Source organism: Bos taurus, chromosome 9, assembly GCF_002263795.3.
Source record: "Bos taurus isolate L1 Dominette 01449 registration number 42190680 breed Hereford chromosome 9, ARS-UCD2.0, whole genome shotgun sequence".
NCBI lineage: Eukaryota > Metazoa > Chordata > Mammalia > Artiodactyla > Bovidae > Bos > Bos taurus.
Window position 1 is genome coordinate 91,353,482 of NC_037336.1, and position 25,104 is coordinate 91,378,585.

Genomic DNA, 25,104 nt, shown 5'->3' on the forward strand with positions numbered 1-25,104 from the left:
GTGCGTCCCCTAAAAATCTTCAAACCTCAGGATGGTCTTGGGGACCCTTGATGCAGTGCAAACTACTACAGCTTTACAGTCATGATATCTAGTAACATAAGTTTGTCAAATTTGTTCTTCACTATGCTCTTAGCTATTTTTCACCCTTTGAATTTTTATATAAATTTAAAGATCAACTCAAAGTCCACAAAATTAAATGTGCAGTAATTTTTTTATTGGGATTTTATTTGACCTACAGATCTACTAGGGAGAATTGATATTTCTGCTATATTGAATCATTTATGTGATACAGTTACATCTTCTTTCATTTCCTCTAATTTTCTAAACAGCGTTTTGTAGTTGCATTTTTTTTTTAGGTAAAAATGTTTTCGTGCATCATTTATCAGATTTGTTATTATGAATTTGGTGGTCTTGATACTAATAAATCATATTTTAATGTCTATACTCTTTTTTGCTATTTTATAGAAATACAATGATTTTTATACATAAACTTTATATCCAGCAGCTTAAATAAATTCATACATTAATTCTAATAGTTTAACCATAGAGCCTTTATCTGCTGTGTAAACAATCATGTCACCCATGGATAACAGGAGTTTTGTTTCTTCCTTTCTAATCATTGTTATGGACTGAATTATGTCCTTCCAAAATTTACATGCTGAGGAGGCCGCTGAGAACAGAGTGGGTCTGCCGGAAGCCGTGCGGCAGAACTGGAATGTTCCGGACAGAGGGCCTTTCACCCAAGCTGGACCCCGAGGAGATGAAATGAAAGATGTGCAAGGATGTGATCTCCACCAGATGCAAATTCCTCATCTGTGTGGCCCTGCTGCAAGTCACTCCTGTTATTGGACAGCGTGTGAAGAGTGGGCATCATGGGTAAATGCATGATGCGAAGAGCCTGGTTACAGTTTCTGCTCCTATCTGTGAATGAATGGGCCCAGAAGGACGTAAGAGACTCTTTGAATGGATGTAAAAATTCTATTTGTTAAGAACAAGTTTGGCTCTGGTAACTGAACTTTATAACTAAAAGATAAAACAATTTGGGAAGTGTCAAGAGTCATTTTATGGTCATGGTACTCCATCATGGCTGTGATATTCAGCCTCTATGAAAGTTGGTGCAATTGTACATGATGTCAAACTCCATTTTCTAGCAAGCAATAATTATAACGGAAGGATATCTGCAATGGCACTGTCTTCTGAGTCATTTCTGTGTGCTTTTTCACTTCTGTCTGGAGTATATTTGTTGAAGAGTTCCTTTCCATTAGTTATGTTTTATGGCAGCCAGCGCACAACCGTGTCATTTAAGCACGAAATCATTAGTCTATATTTTTAATAAATGTACCAACTAAGGAAAATAGGGCTTTTGTTTTTCTTAACCCACTTTTTGCTGCAAACCAACCATCACTGGTGAGACTACTATAATCTTGTGATTATTACAAACTGCAGTAAATTGAGTTTGTCTTGTTTTGGACTGGAAAAAAAAATTTTTAGGAGCTGAAATCCTAACCACCAATACCTCAGAATGTGACCATATTTGGAGACAAGGCCTTTCAAGAGATAATTAAGTTAAAATGAGTAGCGCTGGAGAAGACTCCTGATAGTCCCTCGGACAGCAAGGAGATCAAACCAGCCAATCCAAATGAAATCAACTCTGAATATTCACTGGAAGGACAGATGCTAGTAGCTGAAGCTCCAATACTTTGGCCACCTGATACGAAGAGCCAACTCATTGGAAAAGACCCTGATGCTGGGAAAGATTGAAGGCAGGAGGAGAAGGGGGTGACAGAGGATGAGATGGTTGAATGGCATCCCTAACTCAATGGACATGAGTTTGAGCAAACTCAGGGAGATAGTGAAGGACAGAGAAGCCTGGCCTGTTGCAGTCCATGGGGTGACAAAGAGTTGGACACGAGTTAGCTACTGAACAACAACAGAAGGGTGGACCCTTATTCAGAATGACTACTTCTTAGAAGAGCTTAGAACACATGTAGAGAGGAAAAATCATGTGAAGACAGGGAGAAGGTGGATGTCTACAAGCCAACCCTGCCAACACCTTGATCTTAGACTTCTAACCTCCATAAAAGCCACCCATGGAAAGCAAATGTGCACTTACATTGTGCTGTAATACGATAGCTTTAACTGAATGTATTGGGTTGTGAAATCATCACCACAATCTAGTTTTAGAACATTTCCATCACCCTAACAAGTTCCCTGGTGCCTGTTTACAGTCAAACCCCACTCCCACACTCAGTCTCAGGTAACCGCTGTCAAACCTATAGATTTTCCTTTTCTAAACATTTTTATATAAGTGGACTCATACAGTACATAGCCTTTTGCACCTTACCTTTTTAGCTTAGCATAACATTTTTAGATATAATGTTCCTCAGTGCTATAGCATGTGTTGTTTTCTAGTCACTAAGTTGTGTCCGACTCTTTGTGACCCAGTGGATTGTAGCCTGTCAGGCTCCTCTGTCCATGGGATTTCCCAGATAAGAATACTGGAATGGGTTGCCATTTCCTTCTCCAGGGGATCTTCCCGAGCCAGGGATCAAACCCGAGTTTCCTGCATTGGCAGTCGGATATTTTACCACTGAGTCATCAAGGAAGTCCCCCTATACCAGGTAACAGTAATTTAGTCCTTTTTATTACTGAATTGCCTTTCATTGCATGGATATATTACATTTCCAGCAGGCACATAGAAAGATGCTTCATATCACTAATCATCAGAGAAGTGAAAATCAAATGAGTTATCACTTCACATTTGTCAGAATGACTATCATCAAAAAGACCACAGATAACAAATGTTAGAGAGGATGTGGAGAAAAGGAACCCTTACATACTGTTGGTAAGAATGTAAATTGGTATATTCACTGTGGAAAACAGTATGGTGATTCCTCAAAAAACTAAAAGTAGAATTACCATATGATCCAGCAATTCCACTCCAGGTTGTATATCCAGAGAAAATGGAAACATTCTAAAAATTCTAAAAGATATGTGCACCCCAGTGTACATCAGATCAGATCAGATCAGTCGCTCAGTCCTGTCCGACTCTTTGCGACCCCATGAATTGCAGCACGCCAGGTCTCCCTGTCCATCACCAACTCCCGGAGTTCACTCAGACTCACGTCCATCGTGTCAGTGATGCCATCCAGCCATCTCATCCTCTGTCGTCCCCTTCTCCTCTTGCCCCCAATCCCTCCCAGCATCAGAGTCTTTTCCAATGAGTCAACTCTTCGCATGAGGTGGCCAAAGTACTGGAGTTTCAGTTTTAGCATCATTACTTCCAAAGAAATCCCAGGGCTGATCTCCTTCAGAATGGACTGGTTGGATCTCCTTGCAGTCCAAGGGACTCTCAAGAGTCTTCTCCAACACCACAGTTCAAAAGCATCAATTCTTCGGCACTCAGCCTTCTTCACAGTCCAACTCTCACATCCATACATGACCACAGGAAAAACCATAGCACTATTTACAACAGCCAAGAAATGGAAGCCACCTAAGTGTCCACCAGCAGGTGAATGGATAAAGATTTGATATATAGATATAGATGTACTGGAATACTGCTGCTGCTGCTAAGTCGCTTCAGTCGTGTCCGACTCTGTGCGACCCCAGAGACGGCAGCCCACCAGGCTCCCCCGTCCCTTGGATTCTCCAGGCAAGAACACTGGAGGCGGTTGCCATTTCCTGGAATACAATTCAGCCCTAAAAAGAAGGAAATTTTGCCATTTGCAACATGGATGGACTTGGAGGGTGTTACGTGTAATCAGACGGAGAAAGACAAACACTATGTGATATCAGTCATATGTGGAATCTCTACAAAAATCTAATGAATATAACAAAAAAGAAACAGACTCAGAGACATAGAGAACAAACCAGCGGTTACCAGCAGGGCAAGAGAAGGGTGAGGGACAATACAGGGATGGGGATTGAGAGGTACAAACTACTGTGCATAAAATAAACAAGCCACAAGGATACATTATAAACAGCACAGGGGTCACAGCCAATATTGTATGATGACTGCAAATGAAATATAGCTTTAAAAACTATGACTCAGTATTATTATATACCTGAAACCATTATATAATATTGTACATCAGCTAATACCTCAACTAAAAAACCACTGTATTACCATTCAATGTAAGTGCAGTGGGTGAATTTATACCTCAATAATACTGTAAGAAAAATAACCAACACAGGATTAGAGGTAGGGACATACCATTAAAATAAGATAGATGATGGGTAATGGTGTTTCGTTAGTCTATTCCTTCTACTTTTATGTACATTTGAAATTTGTCTAAGTTAAAGCATTAATAAAGGTAATGAGAGATTAAGCTAAAATTTCTTTATAAAGACATACTTTATTAAATACTTAATATAACTCAAAATATATTTACTTTTCAAACCATTCCATTAAATGTGGGAATATTTAAGAGAAACTTGGCCAAGGAGATGCAAATGACCAACATGTTAGCCAGATCTGTATTTGTATGTTGCATCCAACATCCTTAACTGACTTCATACAACTCAAAAATCATGTCAAGAAACCATGAAGCTTAAAGAGACTTAGAGAAGTCATCATATGGCCTCTGCTTCTTAAAAAGTTTCACACAATAACGTTATCTTTTTAAGTATTCAGAGATACACATAGAAGAGTTATTCAAAATCCCTTTGGTATTTTATTAATTGTTGTTATTGTTGTTTAGTCACTAAGTCACATCAGACTCTTTGTGACCCCATGGACTGTAGCCCACCAGGCTCCTCTGTCCATGGAATGCTCCAGGCAAGAATACTGGAGTGGGTTGCCCTTTCCTCCTTTAGGGGATCTTCCCAACCCAAGGATCGAACCTGTGTCTCCTCCATTGGCAGGCGGATTCTTTACCACTGAGCCACCAAAGAAGCATTTTGTTAATAGGTCAACACAATCCAGCTGTGTTAATAAATACCTTGCTTTAATCTACTGACAGCCAAGTCAATAGAACTAAGTTGTGCACCCATTATATGTCTGGCTTTCAATAAAGAGAAGAGGCTCATATAGGAAAACTACTGAGAAATTAAACACATGTATTATTAGAGAGTTTTTAAGAGACTTTTTTCTGAAGCTATTATGATACTGGATTGGCTCATGGGGCAAAGGTACCTGAACCAGTGGTTGATAAGTGGAGAAAGGGATTTATTTTATTTATCTGAAGGGTTTGTCCTGGAATAGTTGGCAGTAAGATAGCACCATCTGTTGGAAAGATGCAATGTCAATCATCAGTTAAGCATTTTTGATACATGAAAAAAATGTTTGTCTTTCCAAAGTGCTTGATAAAGAACCATATTAGGATCAGAAGCCACAAGTTCAGTGGAACAAGTAATAAATTGCGTTTATATATCACATCCCCCATGGAAACAGTCTATTTGTGTAAGCTGGGCTGTTAAACGTACACAAAATATAAATTATTTTATACATAATAAATAACTGTATATAATTCACGTATTGTTTATATGTAATATACAAAGTCTTCATTAACTGTTGTAGCCTTGTAGATCTCTTTGAAAGTTACCACCTTTACTTCCTCCCACTTCTTTAAACTCTTAAACAATTCCACTTGTCACACAGAATCTGTTCCCCTGACTTCTTGGAAATTTCTGGTTTAGATAATTCCTACAAACCATGACCAGATTTGAAGGGACTCAATATTATTTTGCACAGTATATTAAAACCCTCTTTCCAAAACAAATTAAAACATAGACACTTCCATTGCAATACCAGTTCTTAGGAAAGATGATATGTTTATTTTGTATTTTGAACAAAATTCCTGGCCTATTACAATGCATCAAGATCTAAACACCAGAGTACCTGATCTTCCCACTTGAGTTCAGTAAGTAAAAGAAGGAAAGAAAATGCATTATCACTAGTCACAGTGATCTAGAAGTCCGTCTTTTAGATCCAAATTCTCTCCTCAACCTTTCAAGGTCCCTGAAAACTCAGTGCTTCTAAAATCACTTTCTATGATAAAGATAGATAAAACTTGGGTAGTTCCAACCATGAACACAGAAAGTTCTCCAGTAATTTTCTGAATGATATTAACTATTATGCGAAAAACCTAGTAGCTTCTGTCCTTCAAATTTATGATTCCTAAGCTTATAATTAGTTTTGATAGGAAATGTTGTAGATGAGTCAAAGCGCATTTACTACAAAAAGTTCAGGCATCTTTCATATTGTAGAAACAATGTATGAAATCTTACAGATGCTATTTATAGTTTCTGGATCCAATTTGCTAACTGTTCTGTAACAGCTTGCAGTTGTGAACTTGCAGATGCTTGTAGATTCCTCTGTGCAGTTATCCACTTGATCCAGCTTAGGAAAAACCAGCTTGAAAGAGTCAAGGAAGAGTTGTCAAGGGGTGTAATTTAGCATGACCTACAAATGGAGACCTGGGGTGGGATGTCTTGTGATAATAGGAAAGACACAAAAATGAATGTCGAGTAGCCAACTCTTGCAAGAAAATCCTAACTCTAATCATTGATGTCAACCATCTGGAGCATATATCGTTCTCCCTTTGCTTGACAGATATTGCTACTCAGTAAGAACTGAGCCTTAATCTGACCTGAGAATCCAGTTCAACAAGTGCTAAAGAACTGTTGTGTCCAAAGTGGACAGATAAGGTGGTTTTTAATGGGGTAGGAAGAAAATATCAGATTGCTTATTTCTAGTTTTAATTTCTATTCTGTCAATGACTTTCAGCATATGCGATAGATAGTGTACACGTTTAGTTGCTCAGTTGTGTCTGTTTCTTTGCCCACCAGGGTCCTCTGTCCATGGAATTCTCCAGGAAAGAATACTGGAGTGGGTTACCATTCCCCTCTCCCAGAGCTCTTCCCAACCCAGGGATCAAACCCCAGTCTCTGCATTGCAGGCAGATTCTCTACCATCTGAGTTACCATGGAATAATTAAATATATATTGCATTTCTTACTCCAGGGGATCTTCCTGACTCAGGGATTGAACTCACGTCTCTTGAGTCTCCTGTATTGACAGGCAGATTCTTTCCAACTGCACCACCTAGGAAGCCTATAGGGATGTGAAAGTAAATAAGTTACATGTTTTGCCAATAGAAGGAAGAAATCAAAGAAGTTTGGAGTCTGCTATTTTAAGGTGCCATACCAATAAATTAAAATATTTATAGAAGAAAAATCTAGTTGCCATCACTACTCTAGAATCTCCCTAATATACTACCACATCTTCCACACACACACAAAAAAAATATGGCTTACTACTTTACTTCCTGTTCAAAAAAAGAGCTTCCTTTCCCCTAAGCTCATGACCAACATCTAACGATTATGTTAACATTCCGTTTTTCTCCCAACCTTGAACCATACTTCTCATTTAGTTATTATAGCTATGAACAAGCATCTTGGAATAGTTCATTTTTCAGATAATTGTATCCTCAACATCACTAGGAAAAAAGATGTGATTTACCAGGGTCGCATCTATTTATCTGTGGAGTGTGATAGCCATTAGCACTATTTACCAGTATTTCCAGTTCTCTGCCTTCTGGGCACAAGGCAGAACTGGACTTTCTGTTCTCGGTAACTATGGAGCCACACCACTGATCTGGCCAGTGGACTATGAGCAATGTCACTTTTCTAGAGCACTTGATTTTCAGTGTGAAATTTCCTGGGTTCTCTCTTTACCCTCCCCCCACCCCACCCCCACTGTCACAGTGACCTTCTCCATCGGCGTGAATATTTGAAGGACCACTGGAAGCGAAGTCCCTCTGCCAACCTACTAGAACATGAAACACAGGTGAGAAAGAAACCTTTGCTGTTTTCAGCCACTGAGATTCAGGGGTTGATTGTTACCAGAGCATGATCTGGTCTGCCCCCATGACAGCCTCAGAGATACCTGAAATTCCACTCAAAACCCAACAAGCCATAACTCAAAGTTTTGGTCAATAAGCTATTGTATATTACAAGAGATCTAGTCTTAATATAAAAACTACAGGAGGTTCTATCAATAAATCCCCAAAGAGACAAGTGGGTCCTACCTCTTCCTGTGGTTTGAAGGGAATTTCTCCCTTTCAAATTGCAAACAGGAGTCTTTGGTAGCAGGTGCCAGGTTGGTCTGCTCAGAGAGCAGCAAAGCAGGAAACTGTCCTGTTTGACCCCAACTTGGAATTTTCAACCTTGAGACCTCATGTCTCAAGGTGAGAGCAGATAAGATTTGCAGAATTTTCAGAACCGGTTCTTCTTCCGCATTTTTCCTTGATGTCACTTTACGTGAAAAGAGAATTAATCTGGTGAAATCAATTCCTCCCCCCAAAGCCCATCTCTATTTCACAGGGGATTAGTGTCTAAATATACTCTTGAGAGTCTCTTGGACTGCAAGGAGATCAAATCAGTCAAATCTGAAGGAAATCAGTCCTGAATAATTGAAAGGACTGATGCTGAAGCTGAAGCTCCAGTACTTTGGCCACCTGATGCAAAGAATTGACTCATTGGAAAAGAGCCTGATGCTGGGAAAGATTGAAGGCAGGAGGAGAAGGGGTCGACAGAGGATGAGACGGTTGGATGGCATCACTGACTCAATGGGCATGAGTTTGAGCAAACTCTGGGAGATAGTGAAGGACAGGGAAGTCTGTTGTGCTGCAGTCTATAGGGTTGCAAAGAGTTGGACATGACTGAGCAAGTGAACAACAGATATTCTCATATGGACTTTTCTGGTGGCTCAGCAGTAAAGAATCCACCTGCCAATGCAGGAGACATGAGTTTGGTCTCTGGGTCAGGAAGTTCTCCTGGAGAAGGAAATGGCAACCCACTCCAGTTCTCTTGCCTGGAGAATACCATGGACAGAGGAGCCTGGTGGGTTGCAAAGCCACAGGGTTGCAAAGAGTCAGACATGGCTTAGAGACTAAACAACAAGGCATATTCTCATGGTGTTTTATTTTCATCCTAGGTCACTATGTTTCTTTCACCCCAGGAGAAGAGGAAAGAAGAGATCTGTGCTAGGCTTTTCCCCAGAGTTTCACTTAGACATAGGAGGCAGAACCACACGGTGGGTGAGGACTGAACTCAGCACCTACGTGTTCAGGTCATAGCTCTGTCACTAGCTGTGTGGGTTCAGACGCCCACTTGTGTCCGACTCTTTGTGACCCCATGGACTACATCCGCCAGGCCCTTCTGTCCATGGGATTCTCCAGGCAAGAATACTGGAGTGGGTTGCCATTTCCTTCTCCAGGAGATCTTCCCAACCCAGGGATCAAACCCACATCTCTTATGCCTCCTGCATCGGCAGGTGTGTTTTTTACTACAAGCACCACCTGGAAGCCCAGCCAGCTATATGACTGCTGAAGTCTCTCAACCTCTATCGGACCATCTTGTCTTGTGAAAAAGCTACTCTTAAAAACATCTCTGCCTAGCTTTGAGACTTGTCAGTTTCTAAAGAGCCTTTACATCTGAAAACAAACAGTTGAGCTACATTATTGGAAGGATCATCTGTTTGTGGATATTTACTTTGTATCAACACAGATTTACCATCTTCTCTTAACATTTTAAGTGAAATTGTTCCTGACACTGCTCTATGGTTGCTAATGTTGTATTTCTCCTTTCTAACACTTCTCATCTCTGTCTACAGGGCCAGACATTCTGGTTTATCCCCTAAGCAGGAGAGGTTGGGTCAAGGCAAAATGGAAAGCTTCAAGCTCTCAGATGCCACCACCTCCTTCTTCTTCTGGGTACCTTCCTTTGTGCTCCGCTGTACTTAGTTGCTTCAGTCGTGTCCGACTCTTTGAGACCCCATGGACTGAAGCCCACCAGGCTCCTCCATCCATGGAATTCTCCAGGGAAGAATACCAAACTGGGTTGCCATGCCCTCCTCCAGGGAATCTTCCTAACCCAGGGATTGAACCCAGGTCTCCCGCATTGTAGGTAGATTCTTTATTGTCTAAGCCACTGGGGAAGCCAAAGAATACTGGAGTGGGTAGCCTACCCCTTCTCCAGGGGATCTTCCTGACCCAGGAATCAAACCGGGGTCTCCCGGTTTGATTCATCGCAGGCGGATTCTTCACCAGCTAAGCTGCTAGGGAGCCCTCCTTTGCTTTGGTTCAGTTTCAGGTGCGGACAGTCACCTGAAGTTTTTCCTGTCTGTCCGTTGTCCTTACACCTTGGGATGTGACTTTCTGTATTTGCCCACTTGCCAGTCAGTTGACCTGACAGGATCACGTGTTAACGAAGCCTCTCCTGCCTCCAGGGTGGCATTCTGCCCCCAACTGCCTCACTAACAAGAAAAGCAATTCTGTGGTTCGGGTTTGGGAGCAGATGGAAGGGCAGAACAGTATTTGGAGAAAGGAGAATTTGAATCACATTCTTCAGATCACTGTGTTCACAGCCCATAAACAGGGGACACTGGCTAAGCCAGTTTGAGACATGAGCTGGAAGCCTGGGCCAGACCCAGGAAACAGGCAGGCGTCAAGCTCTGTACCAGTCACTGCTGGAAACAGAAAGAATAACCCCAGGGACTCCGAGAACGCAAAGGAAAATAGTGCTTCTTGTTTCTTTCTGTAAGAGATGGAAACTGTATCTTTGGTGTCTGCCTGCCAAAGGAAACTTCTGGAGTTTGCGCGGCTGGCCTTGAGCAGCAGAATGTCAAAGGAGTGAAGGGGATGCGCTTGTTTGATTTTTAAATGATCGCCACGGGCTGGTTAAGAATTCCTGATTTTGTGATGCGGTGTCCTGCTGTCATTTGTTTTGTTTTTTAACGACGTGGAAAACGTGCCATTTTCAGGGAGGAGGGTCTGGATAATAGGGAGGTTCATGGAAAAGAAATCAAAACAAGATTGGAAACTCCCCGAATGTTCAAGCATCTCAAAGCACATGACCGCAGAAGCAGCGGCAGCTGAGGAATCAAGGCGGCCTTTCCCATGAATCATGTATTTCTTTGTGATCACAACAGCGCTTCCTGTCCGAGTCAACAGTGCATTCAGGGTGGAGTTCACAAGAAAATCTGTCTTAGTCACGAAATATCAGTTTTCAGCTCTTTAATACAGCCAGGCAACATCCCTGGAAGAATATTGTGTCCAGAGTTTGCCAAAAAGGTTTTTGAAGAAGTCTTGAATCTTATGTCCAGCACAGAAGGGGTTACAAAGTTATTAATAATTCAAGGCACGTCCCCTGCCCGGAAAGAGCTGTTGGAGGCCTTCTGGGAAGGGCGGCCCTACTGAGAACTGCGACGGGAGGATGAAGCGCAGAACCACAGCGAAAGGCATTGGGCCTGACGCGGTTTCAATAGCCCCCATTGAACCATCAGTCTCTCTGGAGCCAGACCCGCTGAGCGCATCCACTCGGCCTGCCGGTCCTCTGGTTTGCTTTCTCAGCAGACAAGGGCAGGATAGTTCAGCTGTCACTACAAATGGTCTCACAAGCATTTGCCTGCCTGGATGACAAAGTGGAAGCTGGGAGGGCTCCCTGCCCAAAATACCAGCCCCTCACCTATTATAGCATCTGAGATGCTATAGAGAGTTCTTCCGGTAGGCAGTGTGATGAAACAGAAAGAGCCTGGACTCCAATTTTAAGCAGACTCGAGCTCAAGCCTCAGCGCTTCTGCACACTATGGACCTTTAGCAGGCCACTTCTTCTGTGACCCCTTGTTTCCACATCTGTTACCTTAGGATAATGTATGTGAGAATGGTGAGACAAGAGGAACTTAAAATATACTATTTCCCTTTCTATCTTTTCTGAGTCTAATAGGGTAAACACGCCAGAGCTGAGTGACATCCTAAGCTCTTGCTGCTGCTGCTGCTGCTGCTAAGTCGCTTCAGTCGTATCCGACTCCATGCGACCCCATAGACGGCAGCCCATCAGGCTCCCCCATCCCTGGGATTCTCCAGGCAAGAACTCTGGAGTGGGTTGCCATTTCCTTCTCCAATGCATGAAAGTGAAAAGTGAAAGTGAAGTCACTCGGTGGTGTCCAACCCTCAGCGACCCCATGGACTGCAGCCTTCCAGGCTCCTCCGTCCATGGGGTTTTCCAGGCAAGAGTACGTTGTGGCAAATTGGAAGTCCCTGTAGGGAAATTACTTACTACCTTCAGCTGTTATCCACATACTGGTACTCTAACCACTCAAGGATGTAATACCTTTGGCAAAGATTTCTCTCTTGTGGTTTTTTCCCCCTTATTGTCATAATCTTCTCACTTCATTAGACCATCCTGGAGACCAAAGACTATCTCTTCTTCATTTTTGTTCCTGATGCATGGCATAGAACGTGCTCAATACGTGTCTGCTGGATGAATGAATACATGTATGGAAATGACTTCTAGGGAAAAGAGTCAAAGGGAGGCAATATTAGTTAAAGGAGAAAGGAACCCAGGACTAAGAAGAGGAAGGTGAGAAAGTCCCCAAACAAAACCTTTTTTTTTTTTTTTTTTGCCTAATCTAAACTTTTATCCAGAATAAGAACTGCTGCTGCTTACTAAGTAAAACAGCTAGGACATGGAAGCAATCTAGATGTCTATCACCAGATGAATGGATAAGAAGTTGTGGTACATATACACAAGGGAATATTACTCAGCTATAAAAAGGAAGTCGTTTGAGTCTGTTCTAATGAGGTGGAGGAACCTAGAGCCTGTTATACAGAGCAAAGTAGGTCAGAAAGAGAAAGACAAATACTGTATATTAACACATATATATGGAATTTAGAAAGATGGTACTGACGATCCTACATGGAGGGCAGTAAAGGAGACACAGGGATAAAGAACAGCCTTTTGAACTCAGTGGGAGAAGGAAAGGATGGGATGATTTGAGAGAATAGCATTGAATCATATACATTACCATATGTAAAATAGATAGCCAGTGCGAGTTCGATGTATGATGCAGGGCACCCAAACCCGGGGCTCTGTGACAACCTGAAGGGATGTAGGGGCAGGGGCGATTCAGGATGGAGGGACACATGTATGCCTATGTCAGATTCATGTTGATGTATGGCAAAACCATCACAATACTGTAAAGTAGTTATCCTCCAATTAAAAGTGTCTAAAAATTGCTGCTGCTGCTTTAAAGAGTAGTTATATCACTTCTCCAACTCCCCTCCCCCCAGACAACCCCCTGCAGGGTCACAGGTGCTGCTAAGTGTGATGATGATATGGTGGAACTGGACTAGGAAATCACCTTTTCTGAAAATGACTTTGGCAATTTTTGCAACTATTTTGCTGTTGATTTTAGGAAGCCTTTTAAGCTACACTTGCTTTCTAAGCCACACCTGCTTTCAATATCTTGACTACACTAAGTACAGAACAGGTTGCTGCTGCTAAGTCACTTCAGTCGTGTCCGATTCTGTGCGACCCCATAGACGGCAGCCCACCAGGCTCCCCCGTCCCTGGGATTCTCCAGGAAAGAACACTGGAGTGGGTTGCCATGTCCTTCTCCAATGCATGAAAGTGAAAAGTGAAAGTGAAGTCGCTCAGTGGTGTCCAACCCTCAGCAACCCCATGGACTGCGGCCCACCAGGCTCCTCCATCCATGGGATTTTCCAGGCAAGAGCACTGGAGTGGGGTGCCATTGCTTTCTCCAACAGAACAGGTAGGACTTATTATAATACAAATCCAGGCTCCCTGGGGATGGGATGAGTGCCTAAGGGGGCGTGCAGCATCTCTCTCAGGCTTCATGAGCTGTCCCGCTGCCCCTGGGGCACCCAAAGGTGCATCAGTGCAGGCTGACCTGTGTCCTGTGTTGAGTGCCAGAGCCTCATTCTATTTCTGATGGTGACGGCCAGTCAGACATTACATCCCAAGACAAAACTTAAAACAAAGCTTCCCACCCGTCATCAGAATGATCTGTATCTCCACCTGAGTCACAGATCAATGTGGTCGTATTTTATAAACACGGCCATCTCATGGACATGCCCTGCATGCAGGAACTGGAACTGTGACTTCCCTCTCTGAGCACCACTTCACTTTAAAACTCAAGTGATGGGAGGCAGGATGGAATAGACTATGCGATGGAATCAGTACCCCTAAAGTCCGGGGACTTGAAAGCCCCAGAAGTTTATTTCTTACAACATACTCTGATGCCGGTTGCATGGCTCTCTCTCAAGGGGTGAATCAAGAACATATATATGCTATGGGACTTCCCATGTGGTCCAGTGGTTAAGAATCCATCTGCCAAGTCAGGGGCCACGGGTTCAGTCCCTGGTCCGGGAAGATTCCACATGCCGAGGGGCAACTAAGTCCAGCACCACAACTGCTGAAGCCCAGGTGCCTACAGCCTGTGAGCCTAGCTCCTGCTCACTGCAACTAGAGAAAGCCTGGACAACAGACACCCAACACAGCCAAAAATAAATAAACAAATAGTGTAAGAGGAACATGTACATTCTATACAAATTAGTGGTTTCAAGCTATCTCCTATTGATGCTTTTACAAACAATCCTGCATTTTCCAGAAGGGGAAGGGGGCAATAGGGAGGAAGAGGAGAATGGAAGCTAGATATCTCTGGGTAATTTTTATAAGTGACCTTTATTAAAAGTCTATGTAAAAAAAAAAAATCCTACAAAAATGACCATTGTCTCAGCGATGGAGTTAGCTTTGCTAACGAGGGAGAAGGCAGATGAACAATGGGTGAGCGAATATATTTGTGATTCAGTGTGTCAAGTCTTCATGGGAAGGTCATCTAGTGGTGACGCTAGGCGGCAGTTTGGACCTGGCAATGCAGTGAATGCGAAATTCAGCCCCCACCTTCCATCCTCAAGCCTCAGTGAAGATTGAGCGAGACTTCATGGAGGTCCACGCCCCACCTCATGTGGCTCAGTGGCCGTTAGCAATAAAGGTTTTTATTTATAATGAGAAAGAGCTGAAATATGGAAGGAAATGACAGAATGACAGGATTTCCTGTAAAGTGCATGCACAAAGCAATAATACACAAGGTACCTTTACAAACAGCTCTAATAAGTTTTACATAAACGCCTGACATGACCTTCCGTGCATCTGAATTTCTTCAGTTACAGTAACATCAGAGACAGAGGACAAAGCATTTACTCTAAATTTAAATTTACCATAGATTCAAATGATGTCCTAGTAATGGGAATCAGTGTATGAAAATCAATGCATACTTCATGTTTAGACACACTCAGAAACGGTAGGCACACACACAGGGGGAAGAGAGTACCAGTGCCCTGATCTCGTTTTCTTTGAAAATGTTACACTCAAGGAGCACCAGCAGACTGGTGCTCAGCAAACTGTAGACTTCATTAAGCAATTAAGAAATGCAAGTTGACAAATCAGCATTCCTAAATCGTCTGGGAATGACTTCACTGAGGTTTTCCCAAATAATTAACAAGCCCAACACTTTTTCCTTAAGAGCCAAGAACTCTGCAGTATTAAAGAATCATTTCATTAGTTGACTTTTTAAGATTCTCGGACGTCTCATTTATAAACGTATTTGTCTGTAAAACTCTTTTTGGTTCAGCTGCTAAGTCATGTCCCACTCTTTTTTTACGTGTAAAGCATTTTAAGTTTAAATTATTTAATTTTTAGAAATAAAGGGGAGATAATCTCATTCCAGTCTTCACTCTCAAAGCTTTTTTTCTTCCTTTACATTAGTCAACTGATCGCTATCAAAGAAAGCAATTTCCTAAAACATTTTATTCTACTCTCAGATGATTTTCCAGTACTTTATCTGGAATAGATATCTTGCTGTTGCCTCAGCACCCACATCAGAGTGACTGGAAGGCAAGACATTGATGAAAGGGGCCAGGTGAGAATAAGGAGAAGGGTAAGCCTTAGGGTCTTGGTGTATCAGAATAACATGAATCGCTATTCAAAATGCATGTCCGGGGCTCACTCTCCGAGGTTCTAGTTCACTACAAAGCGCATGATGGGCACACATTTCTTCGCCACAGGGACTGTCCGAACACTCTGGGGTTCACCTCCTTCCGTGTGCAGAAGTAGCCAGCATTGCGCATGCCTCCATCAACGTCCCTCCTGGCCCCGCCTCTTTCCTCCCCACGTTTTCTATTCCCCTACATTTCCTTACTTATTTTCAGTTGATCTTGATAAATGATGTGCATCTTTATAAGAAGACTTGAATTCCTTTCATTGGATAATTTTTAAGTAAAAATTATTCAGTGCATAATTTTTAAGTAAGTGAATAAATAATAATGATGCTGGGCACGCTTTTCCCTAGGCAGAGTTTCTATTCGCTATTACAATTCTGTCCTTTCCATGACCGTTTGGGTCGTCATTACAAAATTCCACCCTTGTGGTTGCCTCCTCACACCCTCAACACTGTTCTCCGCAGAGCACCTCAGACTCGTCATTTATACTCAGAATAAACTTAAATCAACATACTACCCCTCCCACGGGTATTTGCTTTTTCTCTAATTGCAAACTAAGATGTACTACCTCGAATGGATTTTAGATATTGAGGCAATGGGCGAAAATAGAGAAAACCATCATGAACCAAAAGGTGTCTTCTCAAGATTGCAAAATAATTTCACCCACATAGGATTATTTTTGCTTGTGACTTTTTCTGATGTGGATCCTTTTTAAAGTCTTTATTGAATTTGTTACAATGTTGCTTCAGTTGATGTTCTAGCTTTTGGGCCAAAAGGCCTATGGGATCTTACTTCCCCAACCAGGGATTAAACTCTCAACCCCTGCATTGGAAGGCGAAGTCTTAGCCACTGGCTCACCAGGGAAGTCCCACTTGTGATAGTTTAAAGCAAAATGCATTGTCATGTGGGTTCTATACCACTCACGCCATATACCCCTCTGTGTAATTCCAGCTGGACACCTCGAGAAGATAATGACAATATCTGAGGACCTACAGGGCAGGCGTCCAGTCCTAGCCCTCTCCAATGACTAATCACTTCATGGCGTTTTATCACTGCCCACCCAATAACCATACACATTAATCCAAGGCCATCCTTGTGACTGCACCTTCACTCACAACAACCGGACTTCCTGTGATAGCCAGAACCAGCCCATTGGTAGCGCTAGGATGTCTTCGTCTCCATGGAGTCTCCATCTAGGTGGTATGAGGTGACAAGCACAAACGTGAATCCCCCCTTTTGTAGAATGGCTCCCTCATCCTTGTGATGAGTCATCTGTCCTCCACTTATTCCTGCCAAAGAGATTGCTAAGAGATTATTTTATCACAGAATGATAGAAACTACAGGGACTGTCGTGTTGGAGAAGACTCTTGAGAGTCCCTTGCACTGCAAGGAGATCCAACCAGTCCATCCTAAAGGAGATCAGTCCTGAGTGTTCATTGGAAGGACTGATGTTGAAGCTGAAACACCAATACTTTGGCCACCTCATGCTGACTCACTTGAAAAGACCCTGATGCTGGGAAAGATTGAAGGCAGGAGGAGAAAGGGATGACAGAGGATGAGATGGTTGGATGGCATCACTGACTCAATGGACATGATTTTGGGTAAACTCTGGGAGTTGGTGATGGACAGGAAGGCCTGGCATGGTGCGGTCCAGGAGGTCGCAAAGAGTCGGACATGACTGAGCAACTGAACTGAACTGAACAGGGACTGTATTTATTCTTGTAATAAAAATGCTGACACTTGTTGAGATTTTACTTCCTGTCCGGCAGTGTTCTCATCTCTCTGATGTAGGTACAGTCGTTCACATTTTAAGCCTGGGAAACCAAGTCACAGGAAAGTTAAATAACCTGCTCAGGGCCAAAAATTTAGAAAGTGACAAATCCTGTGTTTTAACCCTGGCTCTGACTCCAGAGCCTTTGCTCCAAACGACTAAATTATGTAGCTTTCAGTATAAAACAACACGTGAATGCAAAACGATAAATCCATAAAACAGGCTACAATCATTAAAATTGAATTCTAGTACATTCTCTTCACAGGGAAAAGAACTGAACATCACTGATGAGTTTGAATATGCTCAGTACTTACACTCTCACCCTTCTTCCTTCTAATTGCATATTGTCCCAATGGTATTCTGAACCTTTACACATTCAATGACAAAGAACATTTCCAAGGCTTTCTCACTAGAGGTCACTCTCCTGTGGGGTATGGGTGTCTTATTCAATGTGTCCAGCAGGTGTCAGCAGAGTCCCACAGATCCTGAGGTTGCTTTTTTTCACCAAATACACTTCACTGATAACTAAATAAAGCATCTCACTTCTGTAAAGAGAGATAATGCTGTTTATTCTTTTAATAAAGTTTGAACTTGGTTGTCAAGCTGTCTGTCTGTGTTAGTTGGTCAATCCTGTCTGACTCTGAAATCCCATGGACTGTAGCCCACCAGGCTCCTCTGTCCATTTGATTCTCCAGGCAAGAATACTGGAGTGCGTTGCCATTTCCTTCTCCAGGGGATCTTCCTGACCCAGGGATTGAACCCAGGTCTCCTGCATTGCAGGCAGATTCTTTATCATCTGAGCTATAGTCTACCCAAAACTCAAACACAACTCACTTATCTTCTGGCAACACAAAATAGGATATCTTGTTTGCAATCACAAGGTAATGGAGGGAAAGATAAGAGGGTTAATGGACAGGAATGACAGCTCAAGCTGGGTTCAAGGTTGTTTTCTCAATAGCTTTCACCAAAAACCACCCTACACCTCAGACCACAGACACAAATGAGCGCTCCAACATTTCCATTGTTCTCTCAACAAGGTGCTCCCAAGCGTCAGTTTGGGCTGCTGTAACCAAACACCATAGGCTTAACAACAGAATTTATTTCTCAGGGTTCTGGATACCAGGAAATTCAAGATCAAGTTGACAGCCAACTCAGTTCCTGGTAAGGACTCATCCTGGCTTGTACACAGCCGCCTTCTTGATGCATTCTCACCCAAGAGAGAGAGGAAGAGAGCCCTCTGAAAGCTCTTCTTACTAGGGCACCGATCCTGTCCTGAAGGTCCTGCCCTCATAAACCTCATCTTTGTTGTTCAGTCGCCCAGTCATGTCTGACTCTTTGCGACCCCATGGACTGCAGCACGCCAGGCTTCCCTGTCCTTCACTATCTCCTGGAGCTTGCTCAAACTCATGTCTATTGAGTTGGTGATGCCATCCAACCATCTCATCCTCTGTCACCTCCTTCTCCTCTTGCCCTTAGTCTTTCCCAGAATTAGTGTCTTTTCTAATGAGTCAGTTCTTTGCATCAGGTGGCCGAATGATTGGAGCTTTAGCTTCAGCATCAGTCCTTCCAATGAATATTCTGCCAAGGACCCATCTCCAAATACCGCCACATTGGAGACTAAGGCTTTAACATGTCAATGGGGGAAAGGGGAGAAGGGACACAATTCAGTCGATAGCACCAAGTTAAGTGGTCAACAGAGGTGGTCAGTGCAGCCCAGGTTAAGTAAGGACTTGGCCGTGTCAGAGGAACCCAGAACGCAAGTTCACGGTCTTTTACGCCATGTATGAATGAGGCCAGGTCAGCCTGGAAGGACCAACCCTATTACCTTATAAGGAGCGTCTTGTGGCACCAAGTGCTTGCTTTCGAGTTCTAGCCCCATGCCTTCAGCATACCAACAGCAGCTCTACCCACACAGTTCCTCCTGGACTTGACTTGACATCTCTGGAGAGCTACCTCGGTTTACCACATCATATGCAGATGCAGCCTATATGAGACATTCGTGAAGGTCCCTTGTCAACAGCCCCCGGAGTCTGGTGAATCTCACCCTATTCTATTTACCGCTCATTTCGTAAATACATAAATATGACATTCCAAGAACAAAAGTCTCTCCAGTAAGGATGGGCATGGAGATAATCATTAACATCTTTTTTTTAAATTATGACAGCCTTTTAAATTATTATTTTATTACAATAAAAATATTTTATTTTTTATTATTATGACAGTTTTATTATTAAAACTTCTAGTCCCAGTTACAAAGACTCTTTTACCTGAGGTACTATCTACCCCAATTTATCAGTGCTGTGGCTTAGAAGAACCAAGTACTAAGAAAGACATGGCCAAAACAGTGAACAAGGGCTTCCATGGGTATGTTTACTCATTTTAGTTTTAAAAACATGAAGTATATTAAAACATATATCTATGAATCTTGAACTATTAAGATGAGAGAGGAGAAAGCCCTGAGGAAAAGTGGACTTTTTAGGCAGGCTGGGACATTGAGAATAGATCGTTCATAGGTAAAGGGTTAAAGGAACTGGAGAACTCACCCAAAAGACAGAACACATTTCTGGAATATTCCGTGCCCATCTTTTGAGTGACTTTTCAGAGACTATCTCTTTTGTTTGAACTGTCCTCTCTATTTATAAATCATATTCATCATTTAAGGTTAAGTTCAAATAGTTCTACCATTGTAAAATATTCCCCAACTGCCTCAATCACGGTCAAAATCAACAGCTCTGACCTCCTTCCATATATTTCACAATCAGCCATCAGGAAAGAGCTTGTCGAATTAAGTCACTCAAGGTAACTTGAGGCAGTGTGTGTAGTGCTGAGAAACACGGGCTCCAGAGCAGACTCTGGTGTTGATGCTTGCTTCTTCCACATTCTGATGCTCTAGACTGGTTCAGTCACTCAGTGGTGTCCGACTCTGCAACCCCATGGACTGCAGCACTCCAGGCTTCCCTGTCCATCACCATCTCCCGGAGTTTACTCAAACTCACGTCCATCGAGTCAGTGATGCCATCTAACCATCTCATCCTCTGTTGTCCCCTTCTGTTCCTGCCTTCAGTCTTTCCCAGCATCAGGGTCTTTTCCAATGAGTTGGCTCTTACACATCGGGTGGCCAAAAGATTGGAGCTTCAGCTTCAGCATCAGTCCTTGCAATGAGTATTCAGGGTTGAATTCCTTTAGGATTGACTGGTTTGATCTTGCTGTGCAAGGGACTCTCAGTAGCCTTAGATATGTCATTAAACTTTGTCCTGATTTGTTTGATCATTCATAAATGGAAGTTACAGTATATTCATCCTATTAGGTTATTGGAAGAATAAAATGATATAAAATATGGAAAAAGAATAATGCCTGGCATAAAGCAGTCCTCAATAAATGTTAAGTTGTATTAGCTCACCTATTAGGTTAATTGGTCTTCACCATATATTATTAATAGAATCACCTGGGGAGCTTTTGAAAAAAATACTGATGCCCAGACTCCACCCAAGACATATTTTTTAAAAAAGATTTTGAATGTAGCAGCTCAGGTATTGATATGCTTTGGCCTCTCCAAGTAAGCAGCATGCCCTAGGTTTGGGAATCATTGCCTTATATTGTTACCACTGACAACAGAAACGACTCATCTTTGCATCTCCATCACTTGGGTTAACATTGCACATATGGAAGAAATCGATAATGTTTGTTGAACTGAACTAATATGAGAAGATCCAGAAGGACATCAAATCAAAAATATATCCTCAAGGCACCTCCCAAGACCTAGAAATGGTTTTACATGTCACTATTTCCCAAGGCCACACCTATGTACCCAGGAGTGGAAGGTTTACCAGAGTACGTTTAAGGACATTCAGGGAATAAGGAAGGGAGGGAAAACATTGATCAGGTGCAAAGTTTTCCATACCAAAACTTTCATACCAAACCCAGAATTCACACTGATGGAATGCTAACAATTGTAAGGCTAAGTTAAACCCTCATTTGGAGGGCTTCGGCATAGTAAAGATACTGTCCAGTCTCCGGAACTACTCACTAGTCGTCTCCTGATTCTTCCAGCGGGACTGGCTGTACCCCGAACAAGCAAAATGTTCTACCCCTGGGTGCAGGATGGCTGATAGAGCTAACTAGCTCAACAGAAAAACACTGACTATTAAAGGAAAGACAAAGGACGTGGATTTTAGGAGCTGAAAACAAAATCACCCGGAGTTTTCCCTCAAGAATTTAGATGCTGTTAAGACTATTGAGGGAATCACAGGGGAATTTTTATACTGCTTCACAAAAGGTAGATGCTGGGAACCATGCAAACTGAAAGATAAAGGCTCAGATTGCTGAAATCAGGAGCTATTATGAGGTCCTCTTCTTTCTTGTGTGTCTGCTTTGCAATGGTTATTGTAACCACAAAGGAGACAGCATTTTGAATCACTTTGTTGTTTTTGAGTGTTCTTTCACCTGACTATCCCCAATTCAATAGAGCTCAGTTTTAGTAGTACAGAATTGTGCTAAAGATTTCCTTGGAATCAATCAAAAAGCATTTATTAAGTACCTATATACTCAAAGCACGGTACTAGATACTTCAGAGATTGGATTACATACATGATACAAGCTCTCAAGTGTTTCATAATATCAATAATTCAACTGCAAAATGGTTCAACTAACAACTCAGAGCTTGAACAGACTGTGATAATACATGTAGCACTTTGTGCTTACGTGGCAATTTCTTTGGCTTCACGCTGAGGGAATTCCAGAGTGTCTCAAACCACGTACCACTTATTATAAGCCTGAAAACATATTTCAGTGGGAACACCGAAGACCATACACTTTTTTTCCCCTCACCTAAAAGCTCTATTAACAGCTGGCCATGGATATGCCAACCAAGTGAGTAAATCAGATGACTGTACATGAACTGAGTGAAAGATTATTCCTAATAAACTGATGGAGAGCTATCGCATTATCATCTGCAGTGAAATAAACATCCAAGCTCTTTCACTCTTAACCCTGAGGCCTGTACCACCTTCTTGCCCCCGTGCAAACCTCTTCATTATCTTTATATGGTCACCAGCCAGAGGCAGAAATCCAGACTTCCCTTCTAGAAAGTGAAAAGTATCAAGTGAAACTCTGGATGCTGTCATCTTCGGCATTTTCTTGTTTCCTCCTAAGTCTCTAAATGTAAGAGGCTGGAATCTGGGGACCTCAGATGGCACGATTTCTATTTAGTCATTACAGGGAAGAATTTCAGAGTAAGGAATAGGGAATGAACAATACAATTACTTGGCAATGAATCATTTTATTCAAATCTAAATCACGCTCATTGGGCGTTGCTGTCCTAACTTTCTTCAGTAATTTAAAATGTGTAGGAAGCCCACGTCTAGTATCTTCTAGCGACCTGTGGGTTCTTTGCTCTGCCTCAGGTTTAAATTGTAACTTAAATCATGGCTAATCAGCTCACCAATCTGGAGATGTGGGTGTATTCAAACTTGTTCGGGTCGATCCTTCCAGTAGCCATGACCTAGACTTTAACATAGACCATATATTCTCCTTTTAATCATCTGAGAGCACATCAAGGGGGCTCAGATCCACCTTCTCATTGTTGAAATCCCTTACATATTTGTTTCTGCCTTCTCCCATTTCTAACCTAAGTAGTATCTGCCTCTCCTTTTTCCTCTGATTTTCTTATGAGCTATGACTCAATTATAATTTACAAATGAAACTTTAAATACATTTGCATCTACTTGTGACTGCATATAATAATCAAGTCACAGAACATAGCAAAAAAAAAAAAAACCACATTTACTTACAAGAGTAATTTTTAAACACATACACAGGGACATTCCTGGCAGTCCAATGGTTAAGACACTGCACTGTCGGTTCACAAGGCACAGGTTAGATTCTAATGGGGGAATTAAGTTGCCACAATCCACACTGCTCAGTCTAAAAAAATAAGTAAATTTTAAAAATGTAAATACATACATATATATATATATACACACATACAAGCAGCAGTGGGGAAAAGAATCTGTCTTTTCAGTAAATGATGCTGGGTCAGTTAGGCAACTAAATGGAGCAATCAAAGTTTTCCATACCTCACACCGTTCACAAAAATTAATTCCAGGTGGATTATAGATCTAACTATGGAATACAAAGCAATAAAGTTACTAGAAGATAGCAGAGGAAAAAATTCATTACCTTGGGATATAAAAATCTTTCTTAAACAGGATACAGAAAACACTTTCAATTGAGAAAAATGATAGAAAAATTATTTATTAAATAATTAAAATCAAATTAATAATTAAATTAATAATATTATTAAATAATTATTAATTAAGTTATTAATAATTAATTATTCTCCATAAGCAGTTTTATCCAAGGAAAGTATTTCTTAAAAATTTGGTCCTGAAATTGCCTGTAAAACATAAGCAAAAAACTTTCTGCATTTCTTTTTTTAAAACTTTTTAAAGGAACTTTTTAAAAGATTTTTTTCATGTGGATCATTTTTTAAAGTCTTTATTGACTTTGTTACAATATTGCTTCTGATTTATGTTTGGGTTTTTTGATCATGAGGTATGTAGGATCTTAGCTCCTTGACCAGGGATTGAACCCACGCCCCCTGAATTGGAAGCACAGTCTTCCCTGGACCAACAGGCAAGGCCCAATAGAATTCTATATTTGTGATGCAAAATAGAATTGCTGCTGCTGCTAAGTCGCTTCAGTCGTGTCCGACTCTATGTGACCCCATAGACGACAGCCCACCAGGCTCCCCTGTCCCTGGGATTCTCCAGGCAAGAACACTGGAGTGGGTTGCCATTTCCTTCTCCAATGCATGAAAGTGAGAAGTGAAAGTGAAGTCGCTCAGTCATGTCCGACTCAGCGACCCCATGGACTGCAGCCCACCAGGCTCCTCTGTCCATGGGATTTTCCAGGCAAGAGTACTGGAGTGGGGTGCCATTGCCTAAATACACTAGCTGAATAATAGAAATGAAAATAATCTCTTTAGCCTCAATGCTCTGAAAGTTTACAGTGCTGTGTTTGCGTGTTGGCTTTTGCTGGCCCTCCCACGACTCCTATAAGTCTGAAGACGCACACTATCACTCTGGGAAGCTCTCCTTTCCTCGCCCCTGTTGTTTCTAATCTCTTATTTCAGGTCCATCTTGAATGTCCCGTACACGCTGTGGACCGCACAAGCCGCACAACGACAGACAACTCGCCTGTTGTTGGACCCGCTGCAGTGATTCTCACCCTTACCTTATTTTTTCCATCTGGTTTTACTCAACTTCCTGAGATTTCTCTTCAGCTTCCCCGCCCCCCACCCCACCCTCAGGTATTCCATAGCATTTTCGTTAAGAAAATCTTTCTTCTGATTGTCGCTTTTTCAGGGTATCTTTCCCTTGTTACAAACCTAGGATTTTAAAGAGACTAGTCATTAGAGAAAAATAAAATCATGTTCTAGTATGTTTCCTGTGTCCATTTGTTTCGTCTCAGATCAGTTTTCCTGCTTGCTATCTTGTTCTTCCTCATTCATTTCCATGATCTTGAGTCATCG

At 42.0% G+C, this 25,104-nt stretch overlaps 1 pseudogene; it reads left to right on the forward strand.

The window, feature by feature from the left end:
• The first annotated feature begins 715 nt into the window (after positions 1–715).
• On the forward strand, positions 716–24,793 carry LOC132346160 (mitochondrial import receptor subunit TOM5 homolog; annotated as a pseudogene).
• Positions 24,794–25,104: the final 311 nt, after the last annotated feature.